This window comes from Symphalangus syndactylus, chromosome 1 (assembly GCF_028878055.3).
Source record: "Symphalangus syndactylus isolate Jambi chromosome 1, NHGRI_mSymSyn1-v2.1_pri, whole genome shotgun sequence".
NCBI classification, from domain to species: domain Eukaryota; kingdom Metazoa; phylum Chordata; class Mammalia; order Primates; family Hylobatidae; genus Symphalangus; species Symphalangus syndactylus.
The window spans coordinates 109380328-109404270 of NC_072423.2; the positions used below are offsets into that span (position 1 = coordinate 109380328).

At 45.0% G+C, this 23943-nt stretch overlaps 1 protein-coding gene across 8 annotated transcripts in view; it reads right to left on the reverse strand.

The window, feature by feature from the left end:
* RAD54L2 (RAD54 like 2) overlaps positions 1-23943 on the reverse strand; it is a 138580-nt gene that overhangs the window by 104937 nt on the left and 9700 nt on the right. Inside the window, exon 3 of one of the 8 annotated variants that reach the window (XM_055275475.2) lies at positions 7235-7335. The exons of the other annotated variants lie outside the window; for them this stretch is intronic. The gene's annotated coding sequence lies outside the window, so the exon portion shown is untranslated. The remainder of the gene's footprint in view (positions 1-7234; positions 7336-23943) is intronic. 8 annotated transcript variants of the gene reach the window in all.

A 23943-nucleotide genomic window follows, 5' to 3' on the forward strand; every position in this document is an offset into this window, starting at 1 on the left:
CTCTGTCTCTAAATAAATAAATAAATAAATAGATAAAAATTTAAAAGAGGGCCAGGTGCAGTGGCTCACATCTGTAAATCTCAGCACTTTGGGAGGCTGAGGCAGGTGGATCAAGAGGTCAGGAGTTCAAGACCAGCCTGGCCAAGATGGTGAAATCCCGTCTCTACTAAAAATACAAAAGTTAGCCAGGCGTGGTGGCAGAAGCCTGTAATCCCAGGTACTCAGGAAGCTGAGGCAGGAAAATTGCTAGAACCCAGGAGGCAGAGGCTGCAGTGAGCTGAGATCGTGCCACTGCACTCCAGCCTGGGTAAGAGTGAGACTGTCTCAAAAAAAAAAAAAAAAAAAAAAAAAAAAAAAAAAAAAATTCAAAAGGCTGGGCACAGTGGCTCACACCTGTAATCCCAACACTTTAGGAGGCCAAGGCAGGAGGATCACTTGAGGCCAGGAGTTTGAGAACAGCCTGGGCAACATAGTGAGACCCTGTCTCTATAAAATACTAAAAAATCAGCTGGGCATAGTGGTGCATGTCCGTAGACCCAGCTACTCAGGAAGGTGAAGTGGAAGTATTTTGAGCCCAGGGAGTGAAGGCTGCAGTGAATTGTGATCACTTCACTGCACTCCAGCCAACAGAGCGAGACTGTGTCTTGAAAATACAATAAAATAAAACAAATAATAATAAATAAAATGTTAGCATATATAAAAATATAAATTAAAAAGACACTGTGCCAGGCACTATGATGCACAAATATATGCATCAAATAAAAGAACTCAGATAAGAACAAAAAGCAGTAAGACTATTTGACTCAAAAACAGAGAGAATTAGGCCGGGCACAGTGGCTCATGCCTGTAATCCCAGCACTTTGGGAGGCCAAGGCGGGCGGATCATGAGGTCAGGAGTTCAAGACCAGCCTGGCCAACATGGTAAAACCCAGTCTCTACTAAAAATACAAAAATTAGCTGGGCGTGGTAGTGGATGCCTGTAATCCCAGCTACTTGGGAGACTGAGGTAGAAGAACTGCTCGAACCTGGGAGGTGGAGGCTGCAGTGAGCTGAGATTGCACCACTGCACTTCAGCCTGGGTGACAGAGCAAGACTCCGTCTGGAAAAAAAAATAGAGAGAATCAACAAAAATACCATTTTGGGCCATCAAAGAAGTCTGCATCATTTTGTGAAAATAAATAATTCAAACTTAAAGCTGTTAGAATTTTAAATTATTCTGAGCCTTGAGAGGAATGTGGTTATTCTGCCTGAGTGACTTGGCATGCAGCTATAACTTCTATATTTTTTTCTGTAAATTATTAGGAAGACCAGTGGCACTAGAGATAAGAGCTCTCAGATCCCTGCCCCTACTTACTAAGTAATAAAGTAATCTTGCTTGAAATGTAGCAATCTGTAACCAATCAAATGGTTGTAGATATGCATTGGTCTTCTGTAGAAAATGCTATAATCCTGCTGGAACTTCTCTGTCTCTACCTACATAAGTGAAACCTTAACTCCTCCACTTTGGAATGCTGACCCCATTTGCTTGGACTCAGTGTTTCCAGGTGGCAATCCTCAAGCTTTACACTCAGATAAACTCCATACTTAATCATATCGTCTGAAATGCATTATTTAAGGTTGACAATTTGAATAAATACCAAATTAAAACATATGATAATATAAAATTATATCCCTAACACAAAAATGAAAGATAGCACTACATTCTCCACCAGGAAATTTACAATGCATTTTCTTTCCTAATTACACATCCTGCCCTGAACACTTCTACACTCTCCAACCTGGTACCCTACTGCTCAAGGATACTCATTCATCCTAGGGCAGTTAAGAGCACCATGTAGGTCTGCATAGTTTCTAACCATGGGGCTGCAGCCTGGAATTAAACCCCAAATCCCTGCCTCACCAGTGCTCACTGTGTCACCCTATAACAGTTGTTAATATTCATTGTCTCAGACAATCTAGTTGACTGAGAGTGAAGAATAAAAGTGGAACACCTAGAGAAAACTGCCAAATCTCAAGGACAGAGACTCTAGGCCTGCATTTGAGTAGGAGGGTTAATGAAGTTACAATCTTCTGATTATTCAATCAACAAGTAGTTATTAAACATTCTTATGACCTAGTCTCAAGTGGACATTTCCCCAGCACTGCAGCCAAAATAAAAATGTCTGTCCAAAAAAGGGAAGAGAAGTGAATGACAGAAAAAGGACAGGATGAGGAGCTAATCCTCCCTCCTGCTCACCACAGCATACAAGAATGAGGAGTGCAACTCATTGTTACATAACAGTGAAGCTGAATAAAAGGCCCAGCTAAGTCAACGGTGACAGCTGCAGAACAGTATAAACCAGGGCTGGAGGCTGCCACTCAGCCATACTAAGTAATAAACTACCAAATGCCGCACACCGCAGCCACTTCCATTTCTAGAATCTCATCATCTCTCCCACTAACTAAAGATAAAAAACATGAGCTACCATAACAATTCTGACAGGAGTTAAGTGTCAGCAGAACTTCACCTTCACATCCAAATGTCCCCATTTTTAAGATATTCCTGTTTTTTTTTTGAGACAGGGTCTTGCTCTGTCACCCAGGCTCAAGTGCAGTGGCACCAACATAGCTCACTGCAGCCTCGACCTACTGGGCTCAAGGGTTTCTCCTGCCTTATTTCTGCACTAAATTATTTTTTGTGCTAGCTTGGATATGATGTACTGAAAAGCCTTCTACTTAGATTTTTGACTACATATTAATACTATACCAACTGGAGTTTACTCTTTACAGTAAATAAAATATTAAAATTAAAAGAATTACGTATTTTGAGCTTGGATAGACTCTGAAAAACACCACTCACATAAAACGATGAAAAAGACCCATGTCGTTTCACAAACACCTTTAGTGCTGCTGCTATCTTGATCAATAACTATGAAATACACCCATTTCAAATTTCAGAATTAACACAAACCAAGATTAAGTATGTCATTTTATAGCTTCCCTACTGATTCCATTTTTGCAGCAAAAGCCTGTAAAATTATTATCTGCAAAAACAAAAAAATTGCAAAAGTTAACAAAAAAAAGTACTGAGAGGAAGTACTTGAATAACTGGTAGAAACCAACAAGATAACACAATGAAAAAGGTACATCTAACAAGTTGGACAAGAACTTCCTACTTGGTACCTTGGCGGTTAAAAGACCCTGCAACTTATCCCACTGCAAAACACCTAGAAATGTGGATAAAATTATGATAACTGTCCTTTTTAAATGATTCACAGCTATGCTTATAAAAAGGTAATATAAACCCCCAAGGACCAAGAATGAAAAACAAACTGAAAACACAGACTAATACTCTTGAGAGCTGACACTGCAGCAGTTCTGGTAGAAGAGGTTGCCAATCTTGGGGAACAAATAAAAGATAAGAGATAATGCCTTGGGCTCAAAAAAGCTAAAAAGGAGTAACTATGACCTCTACCTAAAGCCAGGACCTTAAGGAGTTACAATCTCATGAAAGAGTGAACTACAAAAAAATCTGCCAGCCAATACAGAAGACAACACAAAAGCTGCATCAACCTAGGTTGGAGGATGGAGACAAAATGGGAGCCTGTAATCATCAGTCGGCCCTCAAGTCAGTTTGAGGTTTAAATATATACTTATCTACACTGTCCAAGAAATTAACCAAAACTAAAGTGGTCCTAGGCAAATGATACATCTTAGGTGCCTAGAAGCAAATGCAAAACAGCTCAGGCACATATCTCAACCCAGGCCATGTGAGATTCCCACAGATAAAGCCTTACTCACAATCTGAACGTACAAACATACGAGGAACTAATCAAACCAAAGAAAGAGCCAACAGGGTCAACAGACATAACTATCTCTAAAAATGCAGAAAAGATGGTGGTGCATGCCTATAGTCACAGCTATTCAGGAAAGCTTCAGCCTGGGAGTTCGAGGCTGCAGTGAGCTGTGATGGTACCACTACACTCCATCCTGGGTGACAGACTGAGACTCTGTCATTAAAAAAAAAAAAGAAACGCAGAAAAGGCTATGATAAAATTCAGAACCTATTCATGATTACAAAAGCAAACAAACTCTTAGCAAACTTGAAGAAAACTTTCACTGGATAAAGAGAGTCTACTAGAAACAAGCCCCACACAGTATGACTGGGAGCATATCCTTTAAATTCAGAACAAGATAAGGTTGCACGCTGTCAGTCAGTGTTTCTCTCAACATCAAACTGGAGTCTACAATAAGTAAGACGAAAAAAAGGCAAAGGGACTGGAACAAAGAAAGAAAACTTTAAAGAGTCAAGGATTACATTATTTCAACATAGAGAATCTATACTCAAACTACCAGACATAAAGGGAGCTCAGTGCTGGGCGCAGTGGCTCACGCCTATAATCCCAGCACTTTGGGAGGCTGAGGAGGGCGGATCACGAGGTCAGGAGATCCAGACCATCCTGGCTAACATGGTGAAACCCCATCTCTACTAAAAATACAAAAAATTAGCCAGGCGTGGTAGCAGGCGCCTGTAGTCCCAGCTACTTGGGAGGCTGAGGCAGGAGAATGGGGGGAACCCGGGAGGCAGAGCTTGCAGTGAGCCAAGACCGCACCACAGCACTCCAGCCTGGGCGACAGAGCAAGACTCCGTCTCAAAAAAAAAAGGGGGGGAGCTCAGTAAGGTGGCTACATGAAAGATCAATAAAGAAAAATCTATTTTAGTCTGGGCACAGTGGCTCATGCCTGTAATCCCAGCACTTTGGGAGGCTGAGAGGGGCAGATCACCTGAAGTCAGGAGTTCAAGACCAGCCTGGCCAACATGGTGAAACCCCATCACTACTAAAAATACAAAAATTAGCCTGGCATGGTGGCATACACCTGTAATCCTAGCTACTCAGGAAGCTGAGGCAGAAATGCTTGAACAGGGGAGGCGGAGGCTGCAATGAACTCCAGCGTGGGTGACAGAGCAAGACTCCATCTCAAAAAATAAATAAAAATCTATTATATTTCTATGTAGTCAATACCTACAAGTATATAAACACACATATATTTTTTTTAAGACAAGGTCTCATTTTGTCACCCAGGCAGCTGGAGTACAGTGGTGAGATCTCGGTTCACTGCAGCCTGCAGTCTCTACCTCCCAGGCTCAAGCGATTCTTTCATCTCAGCACCCCCACACGCCAACCCAGTAGCTAAGACTACAGGCATGCGCCACCACACCAAGCTAACTTTTCTTCACTTTTTGTAGAGACAGGGTCTATGTGGCCCAGGCTGGAAAGTGTAATTTTTTTAAAATCCTATTTACAATCGCTACATTAACTATATGGTATGTTCCTGACATTCTAGCAACTCATGCAGGCTTCCCCAAGCACCTGAGGACTAGCAATTAGACTGAGTAGTAAGTAGTGTACAGGAGTGAAGAGGTCTCTTTGTTCTAATCTCAGGTCTGGACACTGACTTCAGGAGTGTGATCAACAAGATGGGAAGAAATAAGGCTTCCCTCATTTGAACTTACAGAAAAGAATCAAACACATGATCTTCAAATGAAAAGCTGTTTCTTAACAGCATCCTAACATATAAATAACATGCACTACATGCCCCTGCAAAGCTGTGACTGCTCTCTCTTAACTCTTTTTCCCCTATTATATTTGAGCCAGTTTCTTTCTTTTTTTAATTTTAAAAATTTAATAAACAGAAAATTAAAAAAAAAAATAGAGATGTGGTTTCACCATGTGGCCCAAGCTGGTCTTTAACTCCTGGGCTCAAGCCATCCACCCACCTCAGCCTCCCCAAAGTGCTGGGATTACAGGTGTGAGCCACTGCGCCTGGCCTGAGCCAGTGTCTTCAACAGGCTATATAGTTAAGCCAAGAAGCCAATGTCTAAGTTTTGCCGAATCCTAGTAATACTAATTTGCCTTATTTAGAAGGCTAAAGGAAAGGGCAGACCCCAAGAACTCCCCTTATACCTCCTCCTATCCAGTCTCTCCATTCCTAACACCTGACTCTATGTTTACATGTAGATAACAAACCTCCTATCTTCAGTTACAGGACTCCAAATCTAATGTATTCTGTGGCCCAGAGTGAAGCATTCCCTGTTTTCCTGCGTAAGGCAGAGACATACTGCTTCACTGTAATTTAAGAAAAGAATAGAAAAGAAACCTCCTATCTTCAGTTACATCTAATGGAGGACTCCAAATCTAATGTATTCTGTGGCCCAAAGTGAAGCATTCCCTGTTTTCCTGTGTAAGGCAGAGACATACTGCTGCATCACAATTTAAGAGAATAGAAAAAGAAGCCTGGCCTGAGATTTCCTAAGGCTTTACCAGGCACTGGGAGCAGCCTCAAACCCTTGAGAAGGGTTTGTATCTATACAAGCCATTAACATCAGGATTAAAATACTATAGCCAGCAGACTCAAAACCCTGAAAAGCCCATTGATACCTAAATCAATTATTTAATTTTGCTTTCCAAAAGTTGTCCCCCTCTGGGCTGCCTTCTAAACTTGACAGGAAGAGGCATGTTTTAAGAAAGATTTACAAATAACCACAGGACATTTAAGGAATTATTTAAGAGAAACGTCAGTGAAAGAAAAGGGATCATCATGATCTGTGGAGAACAAGCTAATAGTCTACCACCTAATAACTAATCCTCCCACACCTGGGCCTTTTCCAGTGTCAGTGAGAGTCAACACTTTCATTATCTGCAGGCTTAACAATTAGTTAAAACTCACTAAATATATTATCAAAAGCTTAAACACAAAAAAATAAATAAAAAATAAACCCTTCTCAGCAAAATGATAAAGCAAATGCTACGGTATTATTACTTTCTAACTATTGACTCTGATGATCTTTGATAAACACACCAGAGAGGGAACCGTGGCAAAAACCAGGAGGTCCTTCTACTAAAATGCACATTCTATGCACCCTGACATAAAGAGGCCCTCAGGGCTTGGATCAGGCTGTTCTACGAAGCTTCAGGGAAAAAGTAGACGGGATGGATGAGAACCAATACTTGGAAAGCACCACATGAAATGAAAGCCATTAAAATAAGGAACAGTCTCCTAGGGTACTAGTCCAAAAATGAATATTAAATAGTAATAGAAGTTTAAAAAGGAGGAAGAAGATGGTTCTACAAAGATAGTTCTAATACAGCCAGGTACCAAAATCTAAACATGCTCTTGTTAATACGTTTACATCCTTCAGGTCAGAAACTGACCCTTACCTACTCAGGTTTTTTAAATTTATAAAACAGCTTACCAATGTGGAAGCTTTGGTGGTCTCTGGAATGTCTGCTTCTAGAGAGTCACATCTCCAAAAATTCTGTTCAGCTCAACAAAGACTTATTAAAAAACTACCATCTGCTGGAGACACAAAGATACACACATCAGGTCAGGAAAGGCAAAAAAAACACTAAGAGTGAGACTCAAAGAGTTTTGAAGAAAGAATTGGACAGTTAGGTAATGTCCAGGGAATGGGGTAGGCAGAGGTATTGACTGGGAATGACCGGGAAGGACTTCAAAGATAAGAAATTTCTGGCCAGACTCGGTGGCTCATGCCTATAATCCAGCATTTTGGGAAGCTGAGGTGGGAGAATGGCTTGAGTCCAAGAGTTTGAGATCAGCCTGGGCAACAAAGTGAGACCTCATCTCTACAAAATATCAAGCTGGGTGTAGTGGCTTACACCTGTAATCCCAGAACTTTGGGAAGCCAAGGTGGAAGGATCGCTGAGCACAGACTTTGAGACCAGCCTAGGCAACATAGGGAGACCCCATCTCTACAAAACAAACAAAAAAATTAGCTGGCCAGGCGCGGTGGCTCATGCCTGTAATCCCAGCACTTTGGGAGGCCGAGGTGGGTGGCTCACCTGAGGTCAGGAGTTCAAGACCAGCCTGGCCAACATGGTGAAACCCTGTCTGTACTAAAAATACAAAAAGTGGCAGGGCACAGTGGCTCACACCTGTAATCCCAGCACTTTCAGAGGCCCAGGCAGGCAGATCACCTGAGGTTCTGAGTTCAAAACCAACCTGGCCAACACGTATATTTAGTCTCTACTAAATATACAAAAATTAGCCAGACATGGTGGCGGGCGCCTGTAATCCCAGCTACTTGAGAGGCTGAGGCGGGAGAATTGCTTGAACCCAGGAGGTGGAGGTTGCAGTGAGCCGAGATCACGCCGTTGCACTCCAGCCTGGGCAACAAGAGCGAGACTCCATCTCAAAAAAAAAATAAAATTTAAAGATGAAAAATACAAAAATTAGCTGGGTATGGTGGCTCACGCCTGTAGTCCCAGCTACTTGGGAGGCTGAGGCACGATAATCACTTGAACCCAGGAGGCAGAGGTTGCAGTGAGCCGATATCACACCACTGCACTCCAGCCTGGGCAACAGAGTGAGACTTGGTCTCAGGGGGAAAAAAAAATTAACTGGGCAGGGTACCACACACCTATAGTCCCAGTTACTTGGGAGGCTGAGGTGGGGGGATTGCTTGGGCCCAGGAAGTCAAAGCTGCAGTGAGCCACAATTGCGCCACTGCACTCCAGCCTATGCAACAAAGTGAGACCTTGTCTCAACAATAAATAAATTAAAAAAAAAAATTGCCAAGCCAGGCGTGATGACCCACACCTGTAATCCCAGCACTCTGGGAGGCTGAGGCAGGAGGACTGCTTAAGCATAGGAATTCAAGACCAGTCTGGGCAACACAGGGAACAAAAAATAAAATAAAATAATTAGCCAGGAATGGTGGCATGCTCCTGTGATCCCAACTCCTCAGGAGGCTGAGATGGGAGGATTGCTTGAGCCTGGGAGGTTGAGGCTGCAGTGAGCTGTGATTGCAACACTGCACTCCAGGGTGGGCAAAAGAGTGAGACTGTGTTTCAAAAAAAAAAAAAAAAGATAAAGATAAAAAGGGAATTTTGGCCGGGTGTGGTGGCTCACGCCTATAATTCCAGCACTTTGGGAGGCAGAGGCGGGCAGATCACCTGAGGTCAGGAGTTCGAGACCAGCCTGGCCAACATGGTGAAACCCATCTCTACTAAAAATACAAAAATTAGCCAGGCATGGCAGTGCATGCCTGTAATCCCAGCTACTTGGGAGGCTGACGCAGGAGAATCACTTGAACCCAGGAGGTGGAGGTTGCAGTGAACCGAGATCACATTTCTGCACTCCAGCCTGGGTCACAGAGCGACTCTGTCTTACCCCCCAAAAAAAAAAAGAGAGAATTTCATGAACAATGATTCAGAGACAAGAAAGCAGAATGTTTTCAAGGAAATCCAAGCAGTCTGTATTACTAAAGCATAAAGTAGGAAGTATGGGAGAAGAGTAGAAAATGAGCCTGGAGAAGTAACAGGGCCAAGAACATACGGCAACCTGGAGACCTGCTAAGGAGATAGGATTTTAGCCTCCAAGCAAGAGCAGAATGGTATAAGCAGATCTGTCTTTTATAAAGGTCACTCTGTGGCATAGAATGTTAATGCTTAAAAGCACAGTTTTGGGCCAGGCATGGTGGCTCATGCCTGTAATCCCAGCACTTTGGGAGGCTGAGGCGGGCGGATCACAAGGTCAAGAGATCGAGACCATCCTGGCTAACACGTGAAACCCCGTCTCTACTAAAAATACAAAAAAAAAAAAAAAAAAAAAGTAGCTGGGTGTGGTAGCGGGCGCCTGTAGTCCCAGCTATTCGGGAGGCTGAGACAGGAGAATGGCATGAACCCGGGAGGCGGAGCTTGTGGTGAGCCGAGATTGCGCCACTGCACTCCAGCCTGGGCGACAGAGTGAGACTCTGTCTCAAAAAAAAAAAAAAAAAAAAAAAAAAAGAGAGAGGAAAAAAAAAAAGCACAGTTTCAAACTGAAAACAAGTACCAGCTCATTTTGCTACATGAGCGTCAGCAAGCTACTTAAATTCTTTGGACCACAGTTTGTTTCCTCACTTGTAAAATGAAGATATTCCCTACCTTCAAATTGTCTTAAGTGGATCAAGTGTGAATGAATATAAATTGTACAATAAAGATACCTGGCTCAGTATTTAGCACATTGTATTCAAAACATGGCCCAGAAAAAAAATTTGCTGGAAGAAATGTGGAAGGCAGAATAAAAGGGGATTGAAAATAGAAGGCCAGTTAAAAAGCCAGAGGAAAGGCCAGATTTGAAAACTATTTGGGGAGCCAGGCACGGTGGCTTACACCTGTAATCCCAGCACTTTGGGAGGCCAACGCAGGCGGATAATGAGATCAGGAGATCGCATCCTAGCTAACACAGTGAAACCCCGTCTCTACTAAAAAATATAAAAAATTAGCCGGGCGTGGTGGCGGGCACCTGTAGTCCTAGCTACTCAGGAGGCCGAGGCAGGAGAATGGCGTGATCCCGGGAGGCGGAGCTTGTAGTGAGCCGAGACTACACCACTGCACTCCAGTCTGGGCAACAGAGCGAGACTCCATCTCAAAAAAAAAAAAAAGAAAGAAGAAAAGAAAACGATTTGAAAGGTAAAATAAACTATGCTAGTAAAGTATTGCTCTTCAAACCTCAATAAAAGAGTAAAAGACACATAAGGTTTCTTTTCCAGGTTTCCCTAACCAGGGCCTAGAGTGCTGTTGTCACCTCCTCCTCAAACACAAGCCCAGGCTTAAGATCAGATGCCACACATATTTCAGCTTTTACTATCAACACTGCTGAAGAGGCCATAGGTATATCATGGGGTGGGAGCTCTTTGGTGTCAGACACCTGGTTTAATAGCACCACTTAACTGGAGCAAATCATTTAGTTTCTCATCTGTACAACTGGCATAATGGCATCCACAGCTCTGTGCTGTGAGGATTCACATAGCATACAACATGGCAATCACTCAACAGCAGCACATCACAAACAAATCCTACACAGATGTGAAACATACTAAACAGTATCTCTTACAAAAATACGACATAGCCTTATCATATCTGTAGCCCATTTGGAAGCTCCTGTAGCTGAAACTGCCCAGTACTCATCAGTACATTGGCTCTCATATAGACAACCGGTGTTCCACTTAGAGCAAGATTGTTTTTATTTTCAATATGGGTATAGCATCTTCCACCATAATATGTGCTATCTGGTTCCTAAACAAATAAAACTGGTTTCAGAGAGCTCATCTCTAGAAAAGCAGCTGGGATACAGTTTTACCCAAAAGTTAAGTAAAAATTTGGCCCCAAGCCCAGAAAACATGCATTCCTCACAGACAAAACTGGATAAACCAAATCTACAATGAATGGATAAAACAGTAGGGAAGGGAAGAGCTCTGAGACAGCTAGAATAACGCAGATGGAAAGACCCATCCATAATCAAGTGGAATCAAGTGAGGCAGTGGGATGAATCAGTTTGGATCTGAAGCACTCAGGGGAGGCACCAAGTTACTGAGTGTAAGACACCAAACTTACTAAATTTAAGATATCTGGGACATAAATATTCTCCATGTTATTTATGTAACATGAAAGATTTATGCAAGCACAAAAAGCCAAATGTTCTACCCTCATTAAGATTCAAGATTCCTTATAAGAGGTTAGGAAGTTGGAAAGTATAACCTGGGGAGAATATCAGTGGAGATAAAATTTAGACACATTAAATATGAAAGAGTAAGGCCGGGCGCGGTGGCTCACACTTGTAATCCTAGTACTTTGGGAGGCCAAGGCGGGCGGATCACACGGTGAAACCCCGTCTCTACTAAAAATACAAAAAAATTAGCTGGGCGTGGTGGCGGGCGCCTGTAGTCCCAGCTACTCGGAGAGGCTGAGGCAGGAGAACGGCGTGAACCCGGGAGGCGGAGCTTGCAGTGAGCCGAGATCGCACTCCAGCCTGGGCGACAGAGCGAGACTCCGTCTCAAAAAAAAAAAAAAAAAAAAAAAAGTGAAAGAGTAACCCTTTCCATTTCAGTGGGCTGTTGTCGGCCGGGTGCAGTGGTTCACGCCATTAATATACGCCTGTAATCCCAGCACTTTGGGAGGCCAAGGAGGGTGGATCATCTGAGGTCAGGAGTTTGAGACCAGCCTGGGCAACATGGTGAAACCCCCTCTCTACTAAAAATACAAAAAATTTGCCAGGTATAGTGGTATACGCCTGTAATCCCAGCTAATAGGGAGGCTAAGCCAGGAGAATTGCTTGAACGTGGGAGGCAGAGATTGCAGTAAGCCAAGATCATGCCACTGCACTCCAGCCTGGGCAAGAGTGAGACTCCATCTCAAAAATAAATAGGCTATTTGTTGATGCTGCTACTATTACACAGTTGATTTACATTAAGGAATGTATTGACTGTATACTTCACAAGGCATTCTTTGCTATTCCACTTATGGGACAGTAAGAGAAGTGCCAGCACGGTGCCTCATGCCTGTAATCCCAGCACTTTGGGAGGCAGAGATGGCAGGATTGCTTGAGCCTAGGAGTTCAAGACCAGCCTGGGCAACATAGCAAGACCCCCATCTCTACATTAATTAAAGAATTAGCCGGGCATAGTGGTACATGTCTGTGGTCCCAGCTACTTGGGAGGCTAAGGTGGGGGGAATCACTTGCACCCAGGCAGTTGAGGCTGCAGTGAACTGTAATCATGCCACTGCACTCTAGCCTGAGCAACACAGCAAGCAAGACCCTGTCTCAAAAAAGAGAGAAAGAGAGAGAAGTGGACCTTCAAAGGAGAAAGACTTGCCAAAGTCCCTTTGAAATGAAATTGATCTTTAAGATGCTGTTATGGCACATGATTTTGATTAGAAAAAAACAGTCTTCCCCTAAACATCTAAGAAATTTTTTAAACATTTAATCTAAGAAAAATTTTAAAACATTTAAAACAGGCCGGGCGCGGTGTCTCACGCCTGTAATCCCAGCACTTTGGGAGGCGGAGGCGGGCGGATCACGAGGTCAGGAGATCGAGACCATCCTGGCTAAGAAGGTGAAACCCCGTCTCTACTAAAAATACAAAAAATTAGCCGGGCGAGGTGGCGGGCGCCTGTAGTCCCAGCTACGCGGGAGGCTGAGGCAGGAGAATGGCCTGAACCCCAGGGGGCGGAGCCTGCAGTGAGCCGAGATCGCGCCACTGCACTCCAGCCTGGGCGACAGCGAGACTCCGTCTCAAAAAAAAAAAAAAAAAAACATTTAAAACAGGAGCCAACAGGTCACACGTTTCTGGTGGAGAAATTTGGGCTGAGAGTATGGATTAGGTCAATCAGTAAATTCTACTTTGCCCTAAACAGAGCCTTACAAGCCAGACTTGATAAGATTCATAAATAAATCGGCCAGGGGCGGTGGCTCACATCTGTAATCCCAGCACTTTGGGAGGCTGAGGTGGGCAGATTGGTTGAGCTTATAAATTTGAGACCAGCCTGGGCACCACGGTAAAACCCTCTCTCTACAAAATATACAAAAATTAGCTGGGCATGATGGCACGCGCCTGTGGTTTCATCTACTCCCGGGGCTGAAGTGAGAGGATCACTTGAGCCTTGGGAGGTGAAGGCTGCAATGAGCCGAGATTGTGCCACTGCACTCCAGCCTGGGCAACAGAGCAAGACCTTGTCTCAAAAAAATAAAATAGAATGTTCATTTTTTTTTTTTCTTTTTTTTTTTTTTTGAGATGGAGTTTCCCTCTTGTTACCCAGGCTGAAGTGCAGTGGCGCAATCTCGGCTCACTGCAACCGCCGCCTTCTGGTTTCAAGCGATTCTCCTGCCTCAGCCTTCCAAGTAGCTGGGATTACAGGTGCCCGCCACCATGCCTGGCTAATTTTTGAATATTTAATAGAGACGGGGTTTCACCACGTTGGTCAGGCTGGTCTCAAACTCCTGACCTCGTGATCCACCCACCTCAGCCTCCCGAAGTGTTGAGATTACAGGCGTGTAATTAATAAGAACATAAGAATGTTCTTATTAAAGATAAACACTCAGTGTCAATGTCTAGATCTAGCTTTAAAATATGCCAGCAACAGCCTGGTGCAGTGGCTCACACCTGTAATCCCAGCACTTTGGGAGGCTGAGGCAGGAGGATAGCTTGAGCCCAAGAGTTTTGAGACCAGCCTGGGCAATGTGGTGAGACCTCATCTCTACAAAAATTTAAAAATTAGCTGGGCATGGTGGTGTGCACTTGTAGTCCCAGCTACTCAGGAGGCTGAGGCTGGAGAATCCTTTGAGCTGGGAGGTCGAGGCCACAGTGAGCCATGCCACTGCATGCCAGCCTAGGCAACAGAGTGAGACCCTGTCTCAAAAAAAAAAAAAAAAAAGCCAACAACAACAAAAATTAGGGAATATATTGAAAAAGATGGGGAAGTATTGATAATTGTTGAAATTGGGTGACAGGTACATGATGCTTCATGATGCCACAGTTGTACATGTATGCCAAGCATGTGCAACATCTCTCCCAGCAAGGATGATGGGAAACGGGGAGTTAGTCAGAACAAGGCAGAATAAACATCAGGAAAAGAATCTTTGGTCCAGGCAACTAGGAACTCACCTCAGAGATATTGCTCAGGAGGAATGTAGGACTAAGCCAGACAACAAAGGATTAAGAGATTACGGGTGCAGTGGCTCAAGCCTGTAATCCCCAGCACTTCGTGAGGCAGAGGTGGGCTGATCACCTTTGGTCAGGAGTTTGAGAACAGCCTGACCAAAATGGAGAAACCCCGTCTATACTAAAAATACAAAATTAGCCGGGCATGGTAGCACATGCCTGTAATCCCAGCTACTCTAGAGGCTGAGGCAGAAGAATCGCTTGAACCCGGGAGGCGGAGGTTGCAGTGAGCCGAGATCATGCCACTGCACCCTAGCCTGGGCAACAAGAGCGAAATTCTGTCTCAAAAAAAAAAAAAAAAGAGAGATAGATAAAGCATCTGGTTGGCACTGAGCGAGGTGGCCCACACCTGTAATCCCAGCACTCTGGGAGGCCAAGGCAGGAGGATCACTTGAGGACAGAAGTTTGAGACCAGCCTGGGCAACACAGGGATACCCTGTCTCTACAAAATAAAAAGTAAAATCTAGCCAGCCATGGTGGCACCCACTTAAGAGGATGGCATGGATGGGCCAAGGAGGTTGAGGCCACAGGGAGCAGATCGTATCACTGCACTACAGCCTGGGTGAAAGAGCGAAACGCTGTCTCAAAAACAAAACAAAACAAAAAAAGGCAGTTGGTAAGGAAATGGCAGTAAAACTTAATGAGAGGATGATAAAAAATAAAACAAAGGAGGACAGGAAGAAGAAGACTCTTCATCTACCATGAGAGGCACAGAGCTAAGCAGTTACTGTGGTCCTATCGTTTATGTAGGAAAAAACAAAAGGGGAGGGGATCAAGGCTAGGAAGGACTACAGGAAGACCTTAGGATGTAACAGGTAAATCAAGGTTACAGAAGAAATAGGAATAGATGGCCGGGCGCGGTGGCTCACGCTTGTAATCCCAGCACTTTGGGAGGCTGAGGCGGGCGGATCACGAGGTCAGGAGATCGAGACCACGGTGAAACCCCGTCTCTACTAAAAATACAAAAAAAAAAAATTAGCCGGGCATGGTGGCGGGCGCCTGTAGTCCCAGCTACTCGGAGAGGCTGAGGCAGGAGAATGGCGTGAACCCGGGAGGCGGAGCTTGCAGTGAGCCAAGATTGCGCCACTGCACTCCAGCCTGGGCGACAGAGCGAGACTCCGTCTCAAAAAAAAAAAAAAAAAAGAAATAGGAATAGATAAAATTCTATTGGAACAGGTTGGATTGAAAAAACAATGAAGACCACCTCTTCTGGGAGAATGAATATAGAGAAAGGTAACATTCTGAAACTAGAATGCAAAAGGGGCCTTTTGCATTCAGAAAGGTAACATTCTGAAACTAGAATGCAAAATATCACAGTTAAGGGAGGAGGCTCTGACATTCAACCATTTGACTTTAACTTCAGTTTGTCACCATCACTGAAGTTGACATAAGTACTTGTGTCTGGGGGTAAATACAAGCATATACTCTTTCATTACTGTCGATGAAATGGATCTAACTGTAAAATATTTAAAGAGACTTATTCTGAGCCAAAAATCAATGACCATGGCCCAAGGCACGGTTTCAACAGGTCCTGATAACATGTGCCAATGGTGGTTGAGTTACAGCTTGGTCTCACTCTGTCAACCAGGCTGGAATGCAGTGGTGCGATTTTGGCTCATTGCAACCTCTGCCTCCCCCAGGTTCAAGCAATTCTCCCGCCTCAGCCTCCGAGTAGCTGGGATTACAGGTGTACAAAACGACGCCTGGCTAATTTTTCTATTTTCAGTCGAGACAGGGTTTCACCATATTGGCCATGCTGGTCTCCAACTCCTGACCTCAAGTGATCTGCCCACTTTGGCCTCTCAGAGTGCTGGGATTACAGGTGTGAGCCACCATGCCTGGCCAGTTTTATATATTTTAGGGAAACATATAACATCATCTCAGTATCTGTGAAGTATACATCAGTTCTGTCCAGAAAGGTGGGACAACTACAGAGGGGGAGGGGAGAGGCTTTACATACCACAGATTAAAGATTTTCTGATTGGCAATTGGTTATCATCTAAAAATCTGGAATCAATAGAAAGGAGTGTCTGGGGCTGCCACAATGGCTCACACCTGTAATCCCAGCATTTGGGAGGCTGATGCGGGCGGGTCACTTGAGGCCAGGAGTTTGAGACCAGCCTGGCCAACATGGCGAAACCCTTTCTCTACAAAAAATACAAAAATTAGCCAGGCATGGTGGCACACACCTTTCATCCCAGCTACTTAGAAGTCTGCAGCAAGAGAATCGCTTGAACCTGGGAGGCAGAGGCTGCAGTGAGCAGAGGTCACACCACTGCACTCTAGCCTGGTAGACAAAGGGAGACCTTGTCTCAAAAAAAAAGAAAAGAAAAGATGCAAAATGAGCGTCTGAGTTAAGACAAGGGATGGTGGAGATCAAGGTTCTTATTATGTAGATGAAGTCTTAAAGGTGGCAAATGTTTCCTAGTCAGACCTTTAAAAGGTACTAGACTCTCAAGTAATCTCTTCAGGACTGGGAAGGCCTGGAAGGGAAAAGATCTAGTTGTGTTTATAGAGATTCTTTACAGATGCAAATTTTCCACCACAAACGATGGCTTTGCAGATTTCAAAGTATAGCAAAGAAATATATTTTGGGTAAAATATTTTGATTTCTTCATCTGTCATTAATTAATTAATTAATTAATTTTTTTTTTTTTTTGAGATGGAGTTTCACTCTTGTTGCCCAGGCTGGAGTGCAATAATATCATCTCGGCTAATTGCAACCTCTGCCTCCTGGGTTCAAGTGATTCTCCTGCATCCCGAATAGCTGGGATTACACCTGTGCACCACCACACCCAGCTAATATTTTTTGTTGTTGTAGTTGAGAAGGAGTCTCGCTTTGTCGCCCAGGCTGGAGTGCAGTGGCACAATCTCAGCTCACTGCAACCTCCGCTTCCAGGGTACAAGAGATTCTCCTGCCTCAGCCTCCAGAATAGCTGGGATTACAGGCGTGCACCACCACACCCGGCTAATTTTTGTATTTTTAGTAGAGACGGAGTTTCACCATGTTGGTCAGGCTGCTCTCAATCTCTTGATCACACCCAGCTTACAGAGATCTCTTTTGTGAGAGGAAAAGTTGATCGATGCAGCAAATTTCACTGTTGTCTTATTTTGAGAAATTGCTACAGCTACTCCAATCTTCAGCAATCACCACCCTGATCAGTCAGCAGCCATCAATGTCTAGGCAAGACCCACAACCAGCAAAAGGATTACAAGTCCTGAAGGCTCAGGTGATTGTTAACATTTTTTGGCAATAAAACATTTTAAAATTAAGGTATATACATTGCTTTTTTAGACATAATGCTATTAGGAACTTAATAGACTATAGTATGGTACAAACATAACTTTTCTTTCCTCTAAGACAGGATCTTGTTCTGTCACCCAAGCCAGAGCACAGTGGTGCAATGACAGCATACTGCTGACTCGAACTCCTGGTGATTCTTCCACCTCAGCCTCCAGAGTATCTAGGACTAAACAGGTGTACACTCCAACACTCGGCTAATTTTTTTCTTTTTTTTTTTTTTTTGAGACGGAGTCTCGCTCTGTCGCCCAGGCTGGAGTGCAGTGGCCCGATCTTGGCTCACTGCAAGCTCCGCCTCCCAGGTTCATGCCATTCTCCTGCCTGAGCCTCCCGAGTAGCTGGGACTACAGGCGCCCGCCACCACGCCCGGCTAATTTTCTGTATTTTTAGTAAAGACAGGGTTTCACCTTGTTAGCCAGGATGGTCTCGATCTCCTGACCTCGTGATCCGCCCGCCTCGGCCTCCCAAAGTGCTGGGATTACAGGCGTGAGCCACCACGCCCAGCCCACTCGGCTAATTTTTAAAACTTTTTTGTAGAGACAAGGTCTCGTTATGCTGCCCAGACTAGTCTTGAACTTCTGGCCTCAAGTGATCCTCCCATCTCCACCTCCCAAAGTACTGGAATTACGGACATAAACCACTATGCCAAGCCTGTACACATAACTTTTATATGTACTGGGAAACCAAAAAATGTGTGTGACAGGCTTTATTGCAATATTTGCTTCATTGTAATGGTCTAGAACTCAACCTGCAACATCTCCAAAGCATGCTTGTATACAGTATGTGAGCTGCTATAATTATTATTATTAAAACCAAAGTTAGGCCAGGCGCAGTGGCTCACGCCTGTAATCCCAGCACTTTGGAAGGCGGAGGCGGGTGGATCACGAGGTCAAGAAATCAAGACCATCCTGGCCAACATGGTGAAACCCCATCTCTACTAAAAATACAAAAATTAGCTGGGTGTGGTAGTGGGCACCTGTAGTCCCAGCTACTTGGGAGGCTGAGGCAGGAGAATCACTTGAACTCGGGAGGTGTAGGTTGCAGTGAGCCGAGACTGCGCCACTGCCCTCCAGCCTGGCAACAGAGCGAGACTCCCTCTCACAAAAACAAACAAACAAACAAAAAACACACGCAAAGTAAAAATTCCTAATAGTCAAAAAATTCTCACAAATTAACAAAATAAATTAAATCAGCCAAAAAGTTGACAAAGGACAAGAAATAAATACATACATGAAATAAACACATGAAAAGATGCTCATCCTCTTCAATAAGTAAATGTAAATAAAAATTAGTTACCTAGGCTTCACATTGGCAAGATTCAAACTATTGATTCCCAGCCACGCATGGTAGCTCACACCTGTAATCCCAACACTTGGGGAGGCCAAGTGGGGAGGACTGTTTGAGCCCAGAGGTTCAAGATCAGCCTGGGCAACATAGTGAGACTTCATCTCTACAAAAAATGGACATGGTAGTAAGCGCCTGTAATCCCAGCTACCTCAGGAGGCTGAGGTGGGAGGATCACTTGAGCCCAGGAGACAGAGGTTGCAGTGAGCTATGATCATCGTGCCACTGCACTCCAGCCTAAGCAAGAGTCAGACCCTCTCTTTAAAAAAAAAAAAAAAAAAGCCAGGCGTGGTGGCTCACGCCTGTAATCCCAACACTTTGGGAAGCCAAGGCAGGTGGATCATGAGGTCAGGAGATCGAGACCATCCTGGCTAACACAGTGAAACCTCATCTCTACTAAAAATACAAAAAATTAGCCGGGTGTGGTGGCAGGCCCCTGTAGTTCCAGCTACTCGGGAGGCTGAAGCAGAATGGCGTGAACCCGGGAGGCGGAGCTTGCAGTGAGTCAAGATCTTGCCACTGCACTCTAGCCTGGGTGACAGAGCGAGACGCTGTCTCAAAAAAAGATTCCTATTCTAGCAAGTATAGCTAGATAGCTAGGTAAATAAACAAATAAATAAACAAAAATATTGATAAAGTTCAGTGTCGGGGAGAAATATAAATTGATACAATCTTTTGAAAGTGATAAAATCTAACAAAATTTTAAACATGCATACATTTCTATAAGTAGAATTTCTGTGTCAAAACCTTTATAGAAATACTTACACTTACAGAAATGTATCCTAGGCTGGGCGTGGTGGCTCACGCCTATAATCCCAGCACTTTGGGAGGCTGAGGAGGGCGGATCATGAGGTCAAGAGATTGAGACCATCCTGGCCAACATGGTGAAACCCCACTGTACTAAAAATACAAAAATTAGCCAGGCATGGTGGTACGTGCCTGCAGTCCCAGCTACTCTGGAGGCTGAGGCAGGAGAATCGTTTGAACCCAGGAGGTGGAGGTTGCAGTGAGCCGAGATTGCACCACTGCACTCCAGCCTGGTGACAGAGTGAGACTCTGTCTCAAAAAAAAAAAAAAAAAAGAGAAAAAGAATTGCATCCTACAGGCCAGGTGCAGTGGCTCACACCTGTAATCCTTGCACTGTGGGAGGCCGAGGCAGGTGGATCACTTGAGGTCAGGAGTTCGAGACCAGCCTGGCCAACATGGTGAAACCCCATCTCTACTAAAAATACAAAAATTAGCCAGGCGTGTGGCACATGTCTGTAATCCCAGCTACTTGGGAGGCTGAGGAACGAGAATCACTTGAACCCAGGAGGCGGAGGTTGCAGTGAGCCGAGATAGCGCCACTGCACTATAGCCTGGACAACAAAGTGAGACTCCACCTAAAAAAAAAAAATTAAATTAGGCTGGGCATGATGGCTCATGCCTGTAATCTCAGCACTTGGGGAGGCTGACATAGGCAGATCACTTGAGCCCAGGAGTTCAAGACCAGCCTGGGAAACATAGCAAAACCCCATCTCTACAAAGAATACAAAAATTAGCTGGGCATGGTGGCATGCACCTGTGGCCCCAGCTAATCAGGAGGCTAAGTCAGGTGGACTGCTTGAGCCTGGGAGGTCAAGGCTACAAAGAGCTATCATCATGCCACTGCATTCCAGCCTGGGTGACAGACCGAGACCTTGTCTCAACAACAAAAAAAGATTAAATGGGAAAAAAAAGTCACAGAAAGGTAGATAGACTATGACCCCATTTCTGTACAAAGGAATTACTTTCTCTTACACACATACACACATCTGTTAGTATGACTGTCACCCAGGCTGGAGTACAGTGGCGCCATCTCCCGCTCACTGCAACCCCCACCTCCTGGGTTCAAGGGATTCTTTTGCCTCAGCCTCCCAAGTAGCTGGGATAACAGGCATGTACCACCACACCAGCTAATTTTTATATTTTTAGTAGGCACAGGGTTTCACCATGTTGGCCTGGCAGTTCTTGAATTCCTGGCCTAAAATGATCTGCCTCCCTCGGCCTCCCAAACCAAAATGCTGGGATTACAGGTGTAAGCCACTGTGCCTGGACTTTATTTACTGATTTTTAGAGACAAGATCTCACTGTGTTGCCCTGGGCCAGAGTGCAGTGGCACAATCGCAGCTCACTGCATCCTCTACCTTCCAGGGTCAGACAATCCTTCCACCTCAGCCTCCTAAGTAGTTGGGAAAACAGGGGTGCACCACCACACTCAGGTAATTTTTGTGTTTTTGTAGAGATAGAGCCTCCCTATGTTGCCCAGGAGGGTCTCAAAATCCTGGACTTAAGCAAGCCACCCGCCTTGGCCTCCCAAAGTGTTGGGATTACAGGCATTAAACCACCACACCCAGCAGGCCTAAATTCTTAATGGTAGTTAATAATGAGATATGGAATTATGGTTTCCTTTCCCTATTTAAAAATGCCTGAATTTCACTGTACTCATACGTTGTTTATGTAACCAGGGAAAAAAGGTCAAGGACTTTCTAAGAGCAACAGACTGGATGACGAAAGTATGGTGACAGAAAGAATAGGGAAAATATTTGAGAGCACAAGCCCTAAAATGAGGTCACTGGTCCAGAGCCTGGGGGAAAGGCACCTTTGGGAAACATGTAAACAGCTGCTATAGGAAATGGGACCCTTAGGAGGCAGCACAGGAGCACCCTGAGGGGCAGAGAGAGATCAGCTCAAGTAAGGCAGTGGGAACTACCAGCAACCAAGACAGCTCACTTTCCTGACTGTCCAGAAACACTGGGAATGGGCACCCTAGGGGCAGTGAAAAGCAGCCAGGCAAGAGAATTCAGAGATAGCAACTAGCATAGCTGGCAGGGCACAAAGTCAGGGAATCAAAGGGTTCTAATACCTGGGGAAGGAATACTGGAACTGTGGACCACGACCAACCAGAGCCAAGCTAGTAGGGGAGGTAGGTGAAACACAGGGAAAGAAAAATGAAGAGATAAGGTGTGGGAGACAGTGGGACTGGAAGGCACAATGACAGCAGAGCTCAAGCCAGAATGCATCCATTTTCCTTCCCCCCCCCCTCTTTTTTTTTTGAGATGGAGACTCGCTCTGTCACCCAGGCTGGAGTGCAGTGGCGTAATCTCGGTTCACCGTAACCTCCACCTCCCGGGTTCAAGTGATTCTCCTGCCTCAGCATCCTGAGTAGCTAGGATTGCAGGTGTGCACCACCTCGTCTGGCTAATTTTTGTGTTTTTAGTAGAGATGAGGTTTCACCATGTTGGCCAGGCTGGTCTCGAACTCCTGACCTCAGGTGACACCCCCACCCCCCCCCCCACCCCCAGCCTCAGCCTCGGCCTCCTAAAGTGGTGGGATTACAGTATGTATAAGCCACCGTGCCCAGCGTCTTTCTTCCAATTTCTATACAATATACATTAGGAGAAAGATTCCTACTTGTTTCATGGGCCTCAATTGCAGAACTATGTCCACCTGGCTCTGGATTTTTCTCCTGACCACTAAGCAATCTGTGAAGAGTAGAGCTCCCTCTAGGTTCCTCCAGCAGCCAGCTCTTCCAGAGTTACTGGGCTGCTAGGCTGGGAGCGGTGGTTCACGCCTGTAATCCCAGCACTTTCGGGGTCCAAGGCAGGTAGATCACCTGAGGACCAGGAGTTCGAGACCAGCCTGGCCAAATGGCAAAACCCCATCTCTACTACAAATACAAAAATTTGCTGGGCGTGGGGGTGGGCGCCTATAATCCCAGGTACTCGGGAGGCTGAGGCAGGGAGAATAGCTTAAACTCAGGAGGCAGAGGTTGCAGTGAGCCAAGATCGCGCCATTGCACTCCAGCCTGGGCAGCTGAGTGAGATTCCGTCTCAAAAAACAAATACAAAAAAATTAGCCAGGCACGGTGGCCCGCGCCTGTAATCCCAGCTACTTGAGAGGCTGAGGCAGAATCGTTTGAACCCGGGAAGCGGAGGTTGCAGTGAGCTGAGTTGGCGCCACTGCACTCCAGCCTGGGCAACAGAGAAGGACTCCATCTCAAAAAAAAAAAAAAGCAGAGTTACTGGGCTGCTATAACAGAGCAGAGATTCTACTCACTGTGTACCACTATCTTCCTTGTTTGTATCCTCTATTGGCCAGCAGCCTGAAATAAGGGATGACTGTCATCCCAAACTGAAGCCCTAACAATATCCTATGAGGACATAAAAAGGGCTCTAAACTTAGAATCAGAAAACAGGCAGCAATTCCCAGCTTTTCTTATTATCAGCTCTGTGTACCGGAAAGCAAGCCACTTCACCTTTTCAGGTTTGCTTCCTCATCTGTACAATGGGGATAATTTGCCTCACAGGGTTGTTGGGAGGATGAAGTAAATATATATATGAAAATGTTGGCCGGGCGTGGTGGCTCACGCCTGTAATCCCAGCACTTTGGGAGGCCAAGGCAGGCGGATCACCTGAGGTCAGGAGTTCAAGACCAGCCTGGCCGACATGGTGAAACCCTATCTCTACAAAAATACAAAAATTAGCCAAGCATGATGACGGGTGCCTGTAATCCCAGCTACTTGGGAGGCTGAGGCAAGAAAATCGCCTGGACTGGCTGGGCACGATGGCTCACGCCTGTAATCCCAGCACTTTGGGAGGCCAAGGTGGGCAGATCACGAGGTCAGGGTTCCAGACCAGCCTGACCAACATGGTGAAACCTCATCTCTACTAAAAATACAAAAATTAGCCGGGCTTGGTGGCACATGCCTGTAATCCCAACTACTCGGGGGGCTGAGGCAGGAGAATCGCTTGAACCTGGGAGGCGGAGGTTGCAGTGAGCCAAGATCACGCCACTG